The 16,962-nt window shown below is 43.2% G+C and overlaps 1 protein-coding gene across 12 annotated transcripts in view; it reads right to left on the bottom strand.

Moving 5' to 3' along the window:
* ADGRF5 (adhesion G protein-coupled receptor F5) overlaps positions 1-16,962 on the bottom strand; it is a 102,192-nt gene that overhangs the window by 60,264 nt on the left and 24,966 nt on the right. For 5 of the 12 annotated variants that reach the window (XM_072832747.1, XM_072832741.1, XM_072832748.1 and 2 more), the window contains exon 1: positions 11,797-12,533. The exons of the other annotated variants lie outside the window; for them this stretch is intronic. The gene's annotated coding sequence lies outside the window, so the exon portion shown is untranslated. Of the gene's footprint in view, positions 1-11,796; positions 12,534-16,962 lie in introns of those variants that run through there. 12 annotated transcript variants of the gene reach the window in all.

The following is a 16,962-nucleotide window of genomic DNA, read 5'->3' as shown; positions in this document are numbered from 1 at the left end:
TTTCTGATGCATAGGGAGGTTTGAGGTCTGCAGATCTGTATGTTCAACAATCTATTGCTCTTTCCACATTCCCCTGCACTGCACTCTGGTACCTTCCATCACTGGCCTATAGCTTTCTCTGCTAAAGAAACTATGTAGAACCCGAAGCTCAAAGGGATGCATTTAGGAAGCAATCAGTCAATGGTGAATGAATGAATGGATTAATGGAAGTGTGGGCTCTGAAGTGTTCCACCTCATAGCTTGTTTGTTTTTTTGAGGGGGGGCGGCAGAGGGAGAGGGAGAGAATCTTAACCAGGCTCAATGTTGAGCATGGAGCCCAACACGGGGCTCAATCTCACAACCCGGAGATCATGACCTGAGCCAAAATCAAACTCAGGCACCCCCTACCCAATAGTTTTTGATACAATCCAATAGACAAGTCTGTTACTTGAGATTGTATTTTATGTCTTATCTAGTATCAAATATGTTGCACGCTTATGTGCTGACAAATACAGTGTTTTCTGCAGCCCCCAAATTGTGCTTTGCCAACACAAATGGACATGAGTCATGGTCCTTGCCCCCAGGAAGCTCTCAGTTTCATTGGGAAGGCACCAAACATAGATTGAAAAACGTCAAAGTAAAAACCACTATGTACTGAATGTCTACTATGTACCAAGCACAGTGCTGAGTGCAGTAAATATGTTAGCTCACTTAGTTTGCTTCTCACAATGATACTGTGTGGTAGGTATTTTTATCCTAATTCATAGATGAGAAAATGAAGGCCCTGAGAGGTTGCAGACTTTGCTCAGGACACACAGCTAGTAACTAACAGAGCCAGATCCACCCCCAAGTGAGATGCAGTGTGCAAGTGATAAGCCAGCCTGAAACTGAGGATGGGGGCAAAGCAGGGTGAATTTGGGAGTGGCCAGACTCTGAAGGATGGGTGATGCTTTAACATAAAATGGAGAAAGAAAAGAGAACCTCAGGTAAAGAAGAACAGCATAAGCAGAGGGAACAAAAGGAGCCCAAGGGTGAGGTTTAGCTGTCCCCTGAGCCCTCCGTGGAAGTTCCCTTGAGCAGCTTGCCCAACCACTGTGACGTAGGCTTGGCCATGGTCCTCAGGAGGGCATTGTTCTCCCAAATAATTACTGGCACCAAAGAAGGCAGAGCTATTTTTGCTGTGGCTTGGAAAGAGAATTTGGTGGCAGTAGAGCTCAGGTGATTCCCTCATTCCTGTAGTAGACTAGAGTGGAAAGAGCACCAGCTTTAGCAGAACAGGCTTGTGTTCTGATTCCAGCTCCACCACTCAGTAACCACAGGTGAGACACTTCACCCCACCAAGCCTCAGTTTGCTGATATGAATGACAAGGATCACAGCACCCACCCTGCAGCATTTGCTGCAGGCATTAGAGATCGTGCCCACAAAGCACAAAAGGGCCTGGTCATCGCTGGAATTTGTTATGGGTCGAGTTGTGTCCCTCCAAAATTGATACCTTGAAGTCTAACCCCAGTTCCTCAGAATGTGACCTTATTTGAAGACACAGTTTTTAAACAGGTAATTAAGTTAAAATGAGGTCATTACCATGGGCCCTCATCCAGTATGATCAGTGGCCTTCTAGGAAAAGGAGATTAGGACTCAAACAGATGCCGAAGAAGGACCATGCAAAAATTCCAGAGGAAGATGACCATCTACCAGCCCAAGAGAGAGGCCTCTGAAGAAATCACCCCTGCTGGTATGTTGATCTCTGATTCTCACCTGTAGAACTGTGACAAAATAGATTTCTCTAAACTGTGAAACCACCCAGTCTGTGTTCCAGGTATACAATGCTAAGCTTTCTCCAAGGATCATGTCATTTAACCCCCTTGATGATCCTGTGGTACCATTCAATGTTCTCTACTTTTCAGAGGTAGAAACGGAAAGTTAGAAGAAGGAGTAACTCACCAAGGCCACAGAGCTGACACACAGTAGTGACAAAATTATAAGCTAAGCAGTCAATTCCTTTGGGGAAGATGTACCATTTGGGTTACAAGGCCTTCCTGGTGGAATACTGACAGGAATAAATGGGAAACTTTCTCTGTATGGACACTCGATCAGGCAACTGGGACTATGAGTTCTAGCCTCACTCTGCCACTAACCACTTGTGTGATCTGGGGCAAGTCCCTTTATCTTTCAGGTCTCAACTGTGTTATCAGCAAAGGCAGAGAGTTGACTTCACTCAGTATGGGAGTTGGCCTCTGAAGTCCCATGAATGTTCAAAGAGCCTAAAAATTCTCATGTTTATTTCAAAGGCAAGGTAACCTCACTTTGCCTTCTGAGCCTAACCATAACTCTCTCTTATATTTATTCCACCCACCTCTGACTTACTATATGGTTCAGGTCTTCATTGCCTCTCACTGGCATCACTACAATGGCTTCTGTCTACATGGATACGAGATTAATTTTCTGGAAGTGCCTTCTCACACAGTATTCCCTGTTCAGCTCCTCATTGCTTTTAGAATAGAAGCAATTGTTTTCTTTGATACTCCAGGCCTTCCATGGCTGGGATTTTATATTCCAGAGCAAGCATCTTTAATAAGCATCAATTAGATTTTCAAGATGGTTGATTTTTTAGCATTTCATCATTTCAAATCAAGGTGGTTGATTTTTCACAATTGAAAATGGTGTAAGAGATTTTCCAGTGTTCATGCAAAACTAAAGATGCAAAAAAGAATCTTTGAGAATTAATCTTGGCAGTGGGGAGAGGCAGTTATTACCGTCAAACTATTTTCAATGCTTGGCAAAACCAAAATAATCCTGCCATTTACTTGATTTGGTAACCTCCATCTTTCCCTGCTCCTGGGACTCCGGATAATCACCACATATTCAAATTCTATCCATCCTTCAATGACAAGACAAAAGGTGGCCTCCAGGCTGGAGTTTGTTGATCTGTCCAGCTATAAATAGTCTCTACTTCCTCTGCCACCCACTTAATCTAGGCCCTTAACCTTCCTCCTTGTGTTATATTTATTGTTCTAAGTATATTATGGAGCAATTCTATTTATTCCCTTACCATGTATCCATTTCTGTATTCATTCACTGCACAAGCATTGATTAAATCCTGCTAAGTGCCAGGCGCTCTGCTAGGTGCAGGGAAAGAGACAGGAAACCAAGGAATGATCCCTGTCTCCATGGAGCTTAGAGTCTAATGGCATAGATGAGCATCACTGAAGAATCAGGTACACAATTCATTGTTTCACTATGACTGTGAAAGCGTGACCAAGGAGAATAATCAAAACACTACTCTGTTATTGAGCACTTACTATGTGCCAGGCACCGAGCTGAGCATTTACTGTTTAAATCTTCTAATCCTCACAGCAATTCCAGTGCAGGGGTTTTAGTATGATATGTAATGAACAGCACGCTATCAAATAGATTGAGCCGCAGAATGGTTAAATATTTTGCTCCAAGTCGCACAGCTAGTAACTGCCAGAGCCAGAATGTGAGCCAGAGAAATCTAACTTCAGAGCCCATCCTTTGAGCTACCGTGCTGAACTGTCTAGTAAAGTCTAATTAACAGAGGGACATGACCTAGTTCTGGGGATCTGTGGAAGGTATCCTGGAGGAAGTGCTTAACTGAACTGAAATCTGAAGTGTGAGTTGCAATTAACTGAAAACAAAAGAGAGTTCAGAGGGAGAGGAACATGAGGGTTCCAGGCAGAAAGAAGATCATGCGCAAAGGTCCTGAGGTAGAAAAATGTATGGAACATTCAAGGATTGGCAAATGGGCCAGAGTGCCTAGAATACCAAAAGGAACCAGGGGCTGGATATGAGAGGGCTGCTGAGGTGAGCAGGCACCAGGGCAGGCAGGTACTTGCAACCATAGGAGTGGTGAGATTGATTAGGAAGACAGTAGAGACAGTAGAGATGACATTCTAGGACTGAGGCCCACAGAGTTCCAACAACCAGAGGCCCTATCAAAGAAGATGATTGAGCCAAGACATTTGGGAAGAGACAGTGTAGATTTTTCCCATATGTAACCTGCTTGGCTCTACTGTCACACATAGTAGTGATGGTACATGTGTGACTTTCTTTTTAAGAAAGGAACTAATTCTATTGCATATGAGAACTATATCAAGGGAAGCCATGCCTCTTACTAACGCTTGGCCTGTGACTGGCTAACTAGACAAGTTAAAGAAGCCACTGGCCTGTCTCCCTATTCCCTGCTTTGCATGTTCTAGGACACAGATTACATGTTCACATAGCTATTTTTAAACATGTACTTCTGATCAAAATAGTAGGCGAGAGGGACGCCTGGGTGGCTCAGTGGTTGAATGTCTGCCTTGGGCTCAGGTCGCGATCCTGGGCTCCTGGGATTGAGTTCCACATCAGGTTCTCTGCAGGGAGCCTGCTTCTCCCTCTGCCTATGTCTCTGCCTCTCTCTGTGTCTCTCATGAATAAATAAAATCTTAAAAAATATATAGTAGGCGAGAGACTGGAAATAATATATGCATACATTACATCATTCTACTACTGGAGAATAATTCAAAGCAGATCCTTTTGATTGTAGATGCCAAATGGTAATACCACATTTCAGGAGGAAGGACTTCCATTGCAAATTTTGCTGGGATTATTACTCTTTGCTCATCTCCATGCGGCAACAGGGTATCATCAGTAAACTCCCTCCCAAACTGTAGAAATACAGATTAAAAATCCTCAAGTATAACTTTAAGAGTCTGCCCTCACAGATCTGTATTTTCAACTGCAGAGGTGATAAGACTTATCTTTGCTGACATTATTTAATGAGATGATTCATCTCTCGCACATGCAGAACTAGAAGCTAAATATTTATTTAACACGAACACGAAACACAATGCCAATTAAAGGACTGCCTTGAAAATTTTTTCTATTTAATTTTCCCTTGCCTTGAAATAAGGTCCTACTGCAGCATTGTGTCAGGGTGGCTCAGGACGATCAGATTACAGAAGAACATTTGTTTGTACACAATGGAGTCAAGTTTTCCAAAACACACTGCACATGTGTGCAGCGTTGATAACCTTTTATCCTTCGTTCCTTGTTGTAAATCCCTGGAGGATTTTAACCTTTAAGCAAGAGATTGCCATCTTTATGAAAACATTAAGTTCCTAACTCTGCCCTTATCTCATCTATCTTGCTACTTTCATTTACCATGTGGAGGGGTTTCCCTAAACCCTGGCAAAACAATGCCGGGGGTGCATGCCAGTTGTGATGGAGGGTGGCCCTGTGGTTGGCTATAGTGCTGCTGGATAGAGCATCAGAGGGCTTGGGTATGGGTCCAAACCTTACAGCTCTGTGGTTCTAACCTTCATCAAGTGAGATTCCAAAGAATACTGGAGTATTAATCATAATATGAATGGACCAATCGGAGCAGTATCTGCTCTTGTGCAGGAGCAGAGGCCTGGAGGCCGTCATTCTGGACAGTGGGGAGGTCTGTGGGAGGGTCCGAGGGCTGGGAGGCTGAAATAGAGGTGGGTGGCGGGGGAGGGGGGTCATTCTGAGCATTCCAGGGGCTCAAGGCTGCCATTTACAACATGGTTTAAAATATTCCAACAATTTAATAATTGGCAGGGCCGCCTTAGCCTTCTGTGTCTCCTGCTTTCAGGAGCCCTTTATTCCCTTCATCTCCTGAGACAAGGCATTGTTGTCTTTGGCCAGGGACTTCATTTCTCTGAAATTTTCTTTTCTCCCTCTAGGAATTCTGTCAAACTTTAAGAATAAGGTGTGCATGCCACTCAAAATGAAAAAAAAAGTATTATTTTTCCCCCCAAAATTCAGTACCCTGAGAAGTTGGGAACATTCCAAGGTTCTTTAATTGAGACAGTTTGATATTTGCCAGTGTCATGGGTTCTAGGTTTATGAAGCCACGTAGTACCTCCTCCTTCATGCCGCCCCTCCTCCTCTTGGGTGTCTTATAACTCCAGTTTTTACTCCTTTCCTCCCTCCCCTGTGAGTCCTCCTCCTCATCCACAACTGCCCCACCATGCACTTGCCTAAAACTGTCCTGGGTCCTCCTTTCACCCCCCGCCTTGACATACTCTCTCTTAGGGAGCTCGCCCACTTCCATAATTGTAGTTATCTTACTATGTGAGAGTTCCCAAAACTTTATTTCCACCCTGATCTCTTTGCTACACATCAGGAGCGTCTCCCCAACCATACTATACGCACCTGGGTCAAAATTAAGCTCCTCTAAGACTGAATGTCATTCTTCTCTCCCACTGCTATCTCCTGACCCATATTTTTTCCAGATTTGCCAACAGCTGGCCTCGCTGTCAGGCTTCCCAGGCTCACCCCTGAACAGGTAGTGAGCAGGAGAGGACGCAGCAATTCAACCAGCCACTAAGTCCTGTCACTGCCTCCACTGCTGCTTGCTTTCCCCTGGCTGCCACCCTGGTTCGGACATGATCGTCTCACATCTGGATGGTTGCAGTAATCTGAATGGGCTTCTCACTCTTTCCCCCACCCTGATCAATAACCCCAACACACTATCAGCAGATTCATTTGCCTAGAACACTATTTTTCATAGATTGCTGTCTCCCACATTCAAATTCTTCATTTTCAAATGACCAAGGAATATTTGGACTACTGCATCTGGTGAGCACGATCCCTGAAACCTAAGTGTGAACCCAGCTCTGCTGCGTTTTTCTTCGACCACACTCGCATATGTAGTAGGCTGACAAGCTTTCATTGTGCCTCCTCTTGCTAAATGTGTCTTAAATATTAACCATAAATACTGGTCAAATGGATTGCTGCCTATCAGCTTCTTCTCAAACCATTCTTGGCAACTGAAATGTCCCATTCCTCCTTTCTGAGCTTTACTCATTCCAGGTCTTGCTATTCCCTTAGTAACAGCAACAATCATTACTATCATTTACTATCATTACTATCATTTATCAAGCTCATGCTACGTGCCAGGCATTAGACTAAGCACTCTGCGAGCACTTGGCTCATTTCATCCTTAAATCCTGTATTGGAAGAACTATCATGGTCCCCATTTTACAGATGAGGAAACTGAGGCATGAGTAAATTAAATAACACACCTGAGGTCACATGGTAAAATAGTTAAATCTGTTGCCCAAGTCTGAACTCTTTAATCTTTACAGCATACTGCCTCTTTTCTCGTCTCCTCCAGAGATGCGTCTTTCTCTTGTCTACACTGCATGTCTCTGCCATGTGGAGCTTTTCACAGTGCATTGTGACTGTTGCAGCATAGCATGGTCATTAGGCATGACTCCAAAGTCAGGCTGGGTGAGCTGGAGTCCCGACTATACTAGTTGCTGGCTTTGTGTGCCTCAGGCAACTTACTTAACTGTAAATCCCTACATCAATAAACTAGCTCCTATAATAGCATTTGATGTAGTTTATGGAACTACCTGAATTAACCACCTTTGTAAAACACTGAGCATAATGGCACATACTAAACACTCATCAAGTATTACCAGTTATTATTAAAATTCCCCATGCCTCTCCGTTGCCTCCTGTTAAGAGTGTAAGCTAAGTAAAGGAAAGGATTCTCTGCCTTGGTAATTCCAGAGCACTTAGCAAATCTATCCAGCAGATGCTTCCACCAAACTGTGCCTTTGAAGGTTTCAGTTTGGAGATGATTTTTAGGAAATAGGTAAGATTTCAGTTATTGAAACTTCACGACTGGAATCATACAATGTGAGCTGAAATGCTGAGTTGATAAATAACTTGTGAATTCTGGGAATAGCGTTCCCAGAGCCCATGCAGATATTTTGGTCAGCTAGCCTTCCCACGATACCTACTCATGAACATTGGGACATTGACATAAGCTGATAGAGCCCCTCCTCGTGTTCTCTATACAGGACACAAACATGACAGTGATGAGCAAAACTAGTTTGCACTATATTGAGAGATGTTGGCAGGGAAGGGGGACGGTCCTTGGAGCATGTTTTATGATTAAAAACACCCCTGATTTTCTATCTATCTATCTATCTATCTATCTATCTATCTATCTATCTATCTATCATCTATCTCAATCCAGAAAGCAGTGGGTCATATAAACTGCTACAGTTAGTGGCGAATTTCCTTGTAATATAGACTTTTAAAAAGTTTAAGTAAAAAACACTTGAAACTTACAGAAAAAATAAAACTGAATACTGTGATCCTTACACCTCTGATTTAACAAATGCTACATTTTACATGTTTGCCGTAGATTTTGTTTTTAAGAAGTAAAATGGTCCGGATATAGTTAAGGCTCCTTTGTGTACCTTCCTGACCCCAGTTTTTCTCCTTCCCTTCCTAGAGGGAAGGTAATATCTTGAAGTTGCAGTTTAGTATTTTCATTCTGGTTTTGTACTTTTACTTTTGTGTATGTCTATGTGCTCCTTATACTATTGTCTTGTTTTAAAACTTTACACAAATGGTATTTACTTTATGTATCTTTTTGCATACCTGGTTTTTTCCAGTTCAGTTTTTGAAATTTGTCTGTGTTGATTCTTACAGATCAAGTTCATTTCCTTAATTGCTATAAAATACTGTTTATTTTTGTAATAGTGATTAAATTTTATTTTATTGATAGACTAAGCACTTTGCAAACACTTGGCTCATTTCATCCTTAAACCCTGTATTGGTAGAACTATCATGGCCCCCATTTTTTTTTCTTCTGCATGTGCACATCGATATGTTTTTTCTAGGAATGTTTAGGTTTGGGATACTTTCATGTTTTCAGAAAAAGAGTTATGTTTCCATCTCAACCGAAAAGCAGATAACAATGATGCTTTCATAAAATTTTAACATTTCAATATAAGCATTTCTGAAAAAGGAGAACTTATCCTGAAAAGGAGAATTAGTATCTTTGTCATCCTTTTTTTCTGGGGATTGGGACACACATGTTAAAGTGACATTGAATAAAATGGATGACCCACCATAATCATTTGGCACAAGAAGAGCACATCCTGTTTACCTAGAACATTTCATCTGGTTTTGTAAAATCTACAAGTAACAGTGAGCCAGTATATCTGCCATGAAATCAGCAGTGTGGCATTGCCATTGTCGGGAACTGGACAACTGCATTCTCACATGCAGGTGTGAGATGGGTCTGTCCCTGTCATAGGCAGCAGCAGCCAGAATCTTAACACAAGTTGCTCGTGTGCTCACAGCTGCTGGCGCTTCCAGCCCCAACTTCTCCGGCACACGAACAGGGCTTGCTTCTGCTTCTCCATGTAGCTACTTTATCCCTTACAGTTAGGACTCAGTGGTTTGCAACCCTAGCTATATAAAAGAATCACTTTGGAGATTAAAACACACACGCGCGCGCGCGCGCGCACACACACACACACACAAACAGACAACATGCCTCTTGCCCAGAGATTCTAATTTAGTTGCCCCAGAGATATGTCTAGGCATTGCTTTCCTTGTGATACTAATGGACAACAGGTGTTGGAATCTGCTAAAATCTGGTCCAGGCAATAGCTTGATCTATCTATAGGATCCTGGCAAAACTGGGAATCTGTTGCTACAAAGCAGACAGAACCCATCCAAATCATGTTAATTATTCCACAAGCCTTCTAGCCTCACATTACTACCCAAAAATGGGGTTGGAAAGCCAGAGACCTGGGTTTTTTTCTTATCTTGTGCCCCAAAAAGATCCAGTGTGTGATGCGGGCAGACCACTTGGTGTCTGAGTCTTTCGTTTTTGTGTTTCATAAAACGAGATGGGACATCTGCTTCCCCTGTGATGGGGTGAAAGAAGGGGCAGTCTCTGCATGGGGCTAGCGCCAGGCAGTATGGTCAAGTGATTAAATGGATTAGCCACACCCAGGAGAGGGATCCGGGTAGGCAAATTTAACAGGATGCTCAAGAAGCACTATAGAATGTCCAAAATTGGCAGGGCCAAGTGACCTTCTAATTGGGATAGCAAAACCTTGGACAGGACAAGAAAATACCAAATAACAACTGAAAGTATCTTGTGATTATTCTTGGATTTGACATTGCTTATTTGCAACTTCTTTCCAGACCCCCCCTCCATGACCCATATCAACTTGTTCATAATGATTTTTTCTTTTTTACTTGTAACATTGTATACTGGAGAAAATAAAAGGTCATTCTTTTACAGAAGGGTGAAAGAGGTAAAAACTGAACTTATCTGTTTAAAAAATTTATTATCCATTAAATTAAAAGTGAATCTCTCCCACTCTCATCCTATCTTCCCTGGACCAACCACTTGATCTAACTGGCTTTTAGCTAGCTAGCTGGCTAGCCATTCATCCATCTATCCAATTCGTTTTCCTTTCCTTTCCTTTCCTTTCCTTTCCTTTCCTTTCCTTTCCTTTCCTTTCCTTTCCTTTCCTTTCCTTTCCTTTCCTTTCCTTTCTTTTTCTTTTTTTCCAAAACAAGGTTGCTTTTGATGGCCATTAGGAGGGAAGGCCAGACCTCCAGTTGGAAAATCTAGAGTTTAGTCTGTAGGAAGCTATTATTAATATTATTTGCCGAAGCCAAAATCAACACAAAAGTAATAATGATAAAAATGAATAAAACTGCTTTGGACTTTTCTAAGTGATAAAAGAGCTGTTCAAAAAAAAAAAAAAGAGCTGTTCACATACACACACACACACACACACCCCTCCCCCCATGTATCAATTTATATTTTGTTTTTTTGTTTTTTTTTTTTATTTTTTTTATTTTTTTAATTTTTTTTTTTTCAATTTATATTTTGGTGAGAGAAGGTGCTGTTAAAGATCGATAAATGAATCTGACAATGGTGATTTATTGCACTCTGTGCCTTGGCTTGTCCTCAGAGCTGAGAAGACAGAAATAACTGGTACGATGCATAGCACACTATTGATGGGATAATTGGGGAGAGGAGAAGAAAAGAGTGGGTAATGGAGGGTGTTAGAGATATTCTAGTACAGTAGGAATATCTTCATGTGCTACTGGTACAATTCAGACATGAAAGACCAAAGCCATGAGCCCTTTATGAAAGGAAGAACTGAGTGCCAGTGAAGTGGCACAGCCTGGCTTTCTACAAAGCTTAAGAAAACATGGTTTAAGCAAGCCACACATCAGAGAGCCTTCCTCCTTCTAGAATGCACAAGACAAGTCTACTCAGTTCCTAAAGCCAGCACTTTTCTTGACTTCCTTCCCAGCACTGACTGTAAACCCTTTCCCCTGGGTTATGGGGGAGAGGTGACAGTTTAACATTTTGGAGATCACTCCTTGTCTGGAGGACTGCCTGGGAGCTGAGAGAATACTCGGTGCTGCTCCTAATAAACATGGTGTAGCTTCTTGCTTTGTCAGCACAACTGCCACATGGCTGCCTGGCCATGGAAACACTCATGACAGCATTGATGAATTCTCTGGTCTTTATAGTATTTTCTGGCTCAGGGATGGGAAAATTCCAAGAAAGAAAGAAAGAAAAAAAGAAAAGAAAGAAAGAAGAAAGAAAGAAAGAAAGAAAGAAAGAAAGAAAGAAAGAAAGAAGAAAGAAAGAAAGAAAAGAAAGAAAGAAAGAAAGAAAGAAAGAAAGAAAGAAAGAAAGAAAAAGAAAGAAAGACAAAAGGAAAGCTCTCTTTATTATAGAGAAAACCCTTAAAAGATACCAGCTGGTTGAATGATGCACAATCTCCCTAAACACAGTCTCATCAATTTGGCCAACAGCCTGCACAATGCTCTTGACCAAATATGCTTTACTCTGGCAACATCCATGTTAGAGCTACACAAAAGATGACCAGGCAAAGAGGATAATAACTGGACGATGTCTTAAAAGGAGGGTCGAAGTGACTGAGGTGCCACTGAGGTCTTGCTACAGAGGGAGGAGAAGAACAGCAGGAGAATACGCGTACCTGTCCAGCACCGCCGTCCCCAGGCTGGCTTCTGCTCTGATCAGACGACTAAAACCATCCAGGTTTCCACTATGAGGCCATTTGCCCCGCAGTCTTCAAGGAAACCTACACCCGATGAAGGCAAAGCCGAGCAGGATTCATTGTGAGGGCTCGGGCAGGACTGGCAGCTGGGTGCCGAGCTCGGCCTCCCCTCTCTCCCGCGCCTCCCCTGCCCGTGGTGCTCCTCCAAGCCTCACAGCGCCATCCGTGAGAGGCTCGCTGCTGTTTGAAAAACAAGAAGTGATTTCCTGGTCCTCTTCCCCGGATGGCGTGTGCGATTTCCCTTACGCCCATGGGAAGTCCTTCAGATCCTTCTTATCTAGAAACCTCTCCACCGAGTGGCCAGACTTGTTTGGCCAATGCCCCTAGTCCTGGCTTTGCTTTCACCAAAGAAAAAATCAGAAAAATGAAACTAAAGCAACCCCCAAATGGGTTAGAGCTAAGATGTAGGATGCCTTGTTTAAACCTTCGAACGATGTTCTCTAAATTAGATTGTGTTTTCAGAGTGGAAGGAAAACAAAATTATTGATGAGTCCTTGTGTCTCACAGTGTCAAGAAGTCAGAGAATTAAAAAAAAACAATTCCTAGAGTATGAAAAGACCTAAAGCTGCCATTAGCTTTAGCCCTAGACTTGAGAGAGAGAGAGAGAGAGAGCTGTACTTCCAATCTGCCACATGAAGGGGACAGCTGGTTCTCTCAGATTTCCAGGAAAACTCTATGGATATTTATGTGACAAATGCTGTGATGCTTAAAATACCATCTTGATAACAGCACTAATATTTAAAGATAAGAAGATGCATGGAAAAGGGCCAGTTGGTGGATTGCATTCAGGTCATTGGCTTTTGTTTTTGTTTTTGTTTTTTTAATAATTAATTTATTTGACAGAGAGAGAACACAAACAGGGGGAGTAGCAGGCAGAGGGAGAGGGAGAAACAGACTCCCTGCTGAGCAGGGAGACTGACACGGGGCTCAAACCCTGGGATAATGACCTGAGCTGAAGGCAGATGCCTAACCAGCTGAGCCACCCAGGGGCCTCAGGTCATGGGTTTAAAGACAAATTATGATCAGAGGTGTTGACCTGGAAGTGACCTCCCCATCCTCATTTTAGAAGTTAGGAAACCAAGACCCATGGAGAAACAGTGACTTGCCCAAGGTCAGAACACAGATGACAAGCAATAGATGCCCATTCACCTGTTCTTATACGTGAGTGTGGGGAATGTTGTTTGATTTCCTACTCTGCACTGCGACCTGTGGAGAGAGGCTAGTGAACGAGGCCTGGACCCCAGGAATCTGCATTGTAAATTAAGTCTCCAGTTTGAGTCTGATGCATGTAGTCTCCAAACTGTTTAGAGAGACCCTTGTGATGTCACACCAAGGACTCTGGTGTCGAACTGTAGGGATTCAAACGATAGTCCCACAGGTTTCTATTTCTGTGGCCTTTCACACATTACAGGACTCCACGGAGACTGGGTTTTGTTTTGTGTGATAGTGGATAACGGTACCACTGAGTTCACAGGCTCGAGTGTGAGCCTGGCAGAGAGGAGGAGCTCTCTGGGGACCTGGGCTCTCATTCTACAAGCTCATACTCTTTTCCTGTTCCACCCCCAACTTTCTCTCCTTTTTGCCCACCTTCCCATCTGCTCAAAGACATCACCCTTAGACATGCTGACAACTACCAGTGGTACTCAGGCTTAAGACAAAAATGAAGAATTTTGACAAAAAAGAGGATGAATTTCAAGGAGGACATGGGCAGTGATGAGCACTGGGGGCTACGTGGACACACTGAGTCACTATATTGTACCTTTCAAACTAATATCACCCTGTATGTTAACTAGCTGGAATTTAAATAGAAACTTTAAAAAAAAATAAGGAAATATAGGCCATCCCAATCAGGTGGTGACTCTCACTTGGAAAAATGAACAAAGGAGGATGAACCTCCACAATGTCATTCTGCTTCTCGGCACTGGTTCTCAACTGTATTCTCTAGTCCACTCCATGTCGTTGTTAGGACTTGGTTGGACAGTTTGGTAGTCAGGGCCCCACAAAGAAAATATGGAGTCAGGATGGCTAAAATAAAACAGCACTGACATCCTGTTTTGCAGCCCAGACAGGACCGCACTAGCATTCTGTTTCGCAGGCTTTGCAGAAATGACTTCTGCAAAATGTCCTAAAATAAGACAGTAAACCACAAAGCATTTGTCAATATCCTGGTCAAGGGGCAGTTAAGACCTAAGCCCCGTGATGTCAACAACAACAAAAAAACATCAGCACATGGACAGCAACCTAGTAGGTAGACAGATATATGACCAAAGATCTGATGGGCATGACTTGGCAACCCTGATGGTTTACGATAGTTCTGCAAAAGAGCTCATAGAAATCCCTAACTCCCAGGAGGCAACTTTCTCAGGGACCCCCTCTCTCTCTGGGAGTGTAATATTATTGCTCAATAAACTTTGCTTTGCTGCCCACCACTCTTGGTCTGGTCTACCCCTTCATTCTTTGAAGCGGGGTGACCAAGAACCACGGGCACTAAAGGGAGAGAAATCCTGAAGTATCATCATTGGGAGATTTGGTGTTTGCCCATCCCAGCTGACTCTCCAGGTCCTCCTTGCCGCAAGCCCAAGTGTGGCTGGGGAGCTCAGGGAAGGGAACTTGCTCCCTAAGGCCAGGAGTGCATCGTGATTGGTCTAAAGCACACTGGTCTCATTCTCCTGGCTAGGCAGCGGAGCTTGCTTGGACATGAGGCCAGTCGTGGATGCACATTACCTCTGGATTTACCATTAGGGGCACAATAAAAATCCTTATTATGTAAACCAGTTCCAGTTGGGTTTTCTGTTATTTGTAGCTAAAAGCTAAAAATAGTTAATGTGGTGAATCACCATGAAGAATACATCTTTCGAGTCTATATAAAATACTATTCTTGCCCTAAAAAAATATTAGGAAGAGCATTAAAGCACATACTCACAGAGCCGGATGGCTTCAATTGTATTCCAAAATATTCCAAATTAATTTCCCGTGTTAGGTATTTGAGGTATTAACTTTTTCTCTAGGAGATGGGCAAAGATACCCCAGATTCTTTCTTATACTAAAAAATCTATAATATTAAATATAAGTAGTGGAAGAGCACCCCAGTCTTGAAAACCCAGAGTAGCCTGGGGATGAGAGTATGGACTCCAGATCTGCCCACTAGTGGCTCTGTGGAAACTCAACAGGTTATTTAATCCTTCTGTGCCTCAGTTTCCTCACTTGCAAAATCAGAGTAACAATAGCTCCTACCTCAGGTTTGCGGTGAAGATTAAAATACTTGTAGCAGTGCCTGGCATGTAGGGAGCAGGTGTAAGTGTTGGCTGTTGTTATCTCTGCCAGAAAGAACCTTTTGCAGTCATAATCGCTACCTGTATGGATTTGATAGTGTCTCCGCCTTTGCTTTCTGCTAGGTTTGCCTATAGCTCAGCAGAGATTGGCCCTTTAAAGAAGCCTTTGAAATATATCTTGTCTTTGTCATGAGATGTGCTCCTTTGGGAGTAACTTGAGTGCATGGGGATAAACGTAGATAAATGACACTGGCTATGTTGGGGAGGAATGAAATAAAACCAGAGGACACTGGACATGAATGTGGTAGTAAAGGACACTAAAAGAATTTTGCTGGCTAACCGCTGTGGAAAGTAACTGTGGGACAGAACTACATGCCCAGTGGCCGGTTAGCCCACTCTAGGAGAAAGGGAAATTTCCAGACCTCAGTACTCACAAAAAAAGTAACAGTGTTGGGGAGCTTGACATCCAAGTCTTTTTGTTACTCTTTTTGTAAATACCAAGGTCTGGCCTGAAGAAACATCCTGCCTTCCAAGCAGCTCTGAGCTCCGGGGGTAAATGCTTCTTCTAAAAAGCTCTGAGATTTCCTGCTTGGGTTGGGTTGTGGGTGGGCTGTGGGTGCAGCTGGCTCTCTGACCTGGAATGGGGTGTTGCCAAGGTGGCTGTCCCTTCACTTCCCTGAGGACCAATTCCTCTCTCACCCACAGGCCGGTTTGTTGCTAGGAACATTCTGTGCTTGTCCACTCACTTTACAATGAAAACAAAGACAAATAAAAAATGGAACCACCATATGGTCTCGGCTGCAACCCAGGATTAGCTGCTGATGGGGAGACTTTGCCCTGTCGCGGCTAAGGTGTCAAGCAGCTGTGACAGAGGTACCTCTCCTGCATTCTAAGATGCTGGAGTCCATGGCAAGTCAAACCCAAGCCTCTTCCAGCAGGCTGTGGTGGTGTAGCCAGAGTAAGTAATTCACCAGTCATGTTAAATGTGTTTGTAGGCATGACATTTCCCTTAGGACTTGAGGGTATGACCTCATTCTGTACAGAGCTGTTTTCTCAGACACAAAGGTTGGCACCAAATTAACACGTATTTCCAGCATGCTCCAGGCTGCTTCATGGCCCAACCCTTCCCTCTTGCTCAACTAGGTAATTGTTAGTCTCCTTTTAAGTCATAGATGTTATTTCTTCCAAGGAGCCTCCTCCACTCCCTCCCAGCCTGAGACAAGTGTTCCTTCCCCCCAGACCCATAATTCCAGGTACATGTCTTTTTGCAGTTACCACATTGCATCTGAATGATTATTTTAATGCATTGATTGTAAGCAGCTGGAGGCAGGGACTAGTCTTATTTATCATATGCCCAGCAACTAGTATCCTGCTGGCACATAGTAGGTGATCAATAAAAGCGGAAAGAAAATGAAACTGCTCCATCTCATCCATTACTGGTCCTCCCTCTTAACATTGGCGTGTCCCATGGCTCAGTCCTTGCAACTCTTTGCTAACACTTATTTCCCAGGTGGGCTCCAGCACGGTTTAAATCTTTGTGCTGATAACTTCCAACTGCACATCTCTATCACAGACCTCGCTCCTGAATTCCTGACCCATATATATCCAACTGCCTACTTGATATCTCTACTTGGATATTCAGGAGGCTCTCAAACTGAACATGACCAAAACTAAAGTCCTGATCTGCTCCCCCTCCAACAGTCTCTCTCATCTTAGTAAAGGGCATAGCCATCCTTCCCAGTGGCCCAGACCACAACTCTAAAAGTCACCCTCGAGCTCTCCCTCGCATAGTCTGTCATTTGTCATCAAATCC

This window comes from Canis lupus, chromosome 7 (assembly GCF_048164855.1).
Source record: "Canis lupus baileyi chromosome 7, mCanLup2.hap1, whole genome shotgun sequence".
Taxonomy (NCBI): Eukaryota; Metazoa; Chordata; class Mammalia; order Carnivora; family Canidae; genus Canis; species Canis lupus.
Note: the sequence above shows the minus strand (reverse complement) of the source record. Positions and strands in the feature narration are given on the sequence as shown.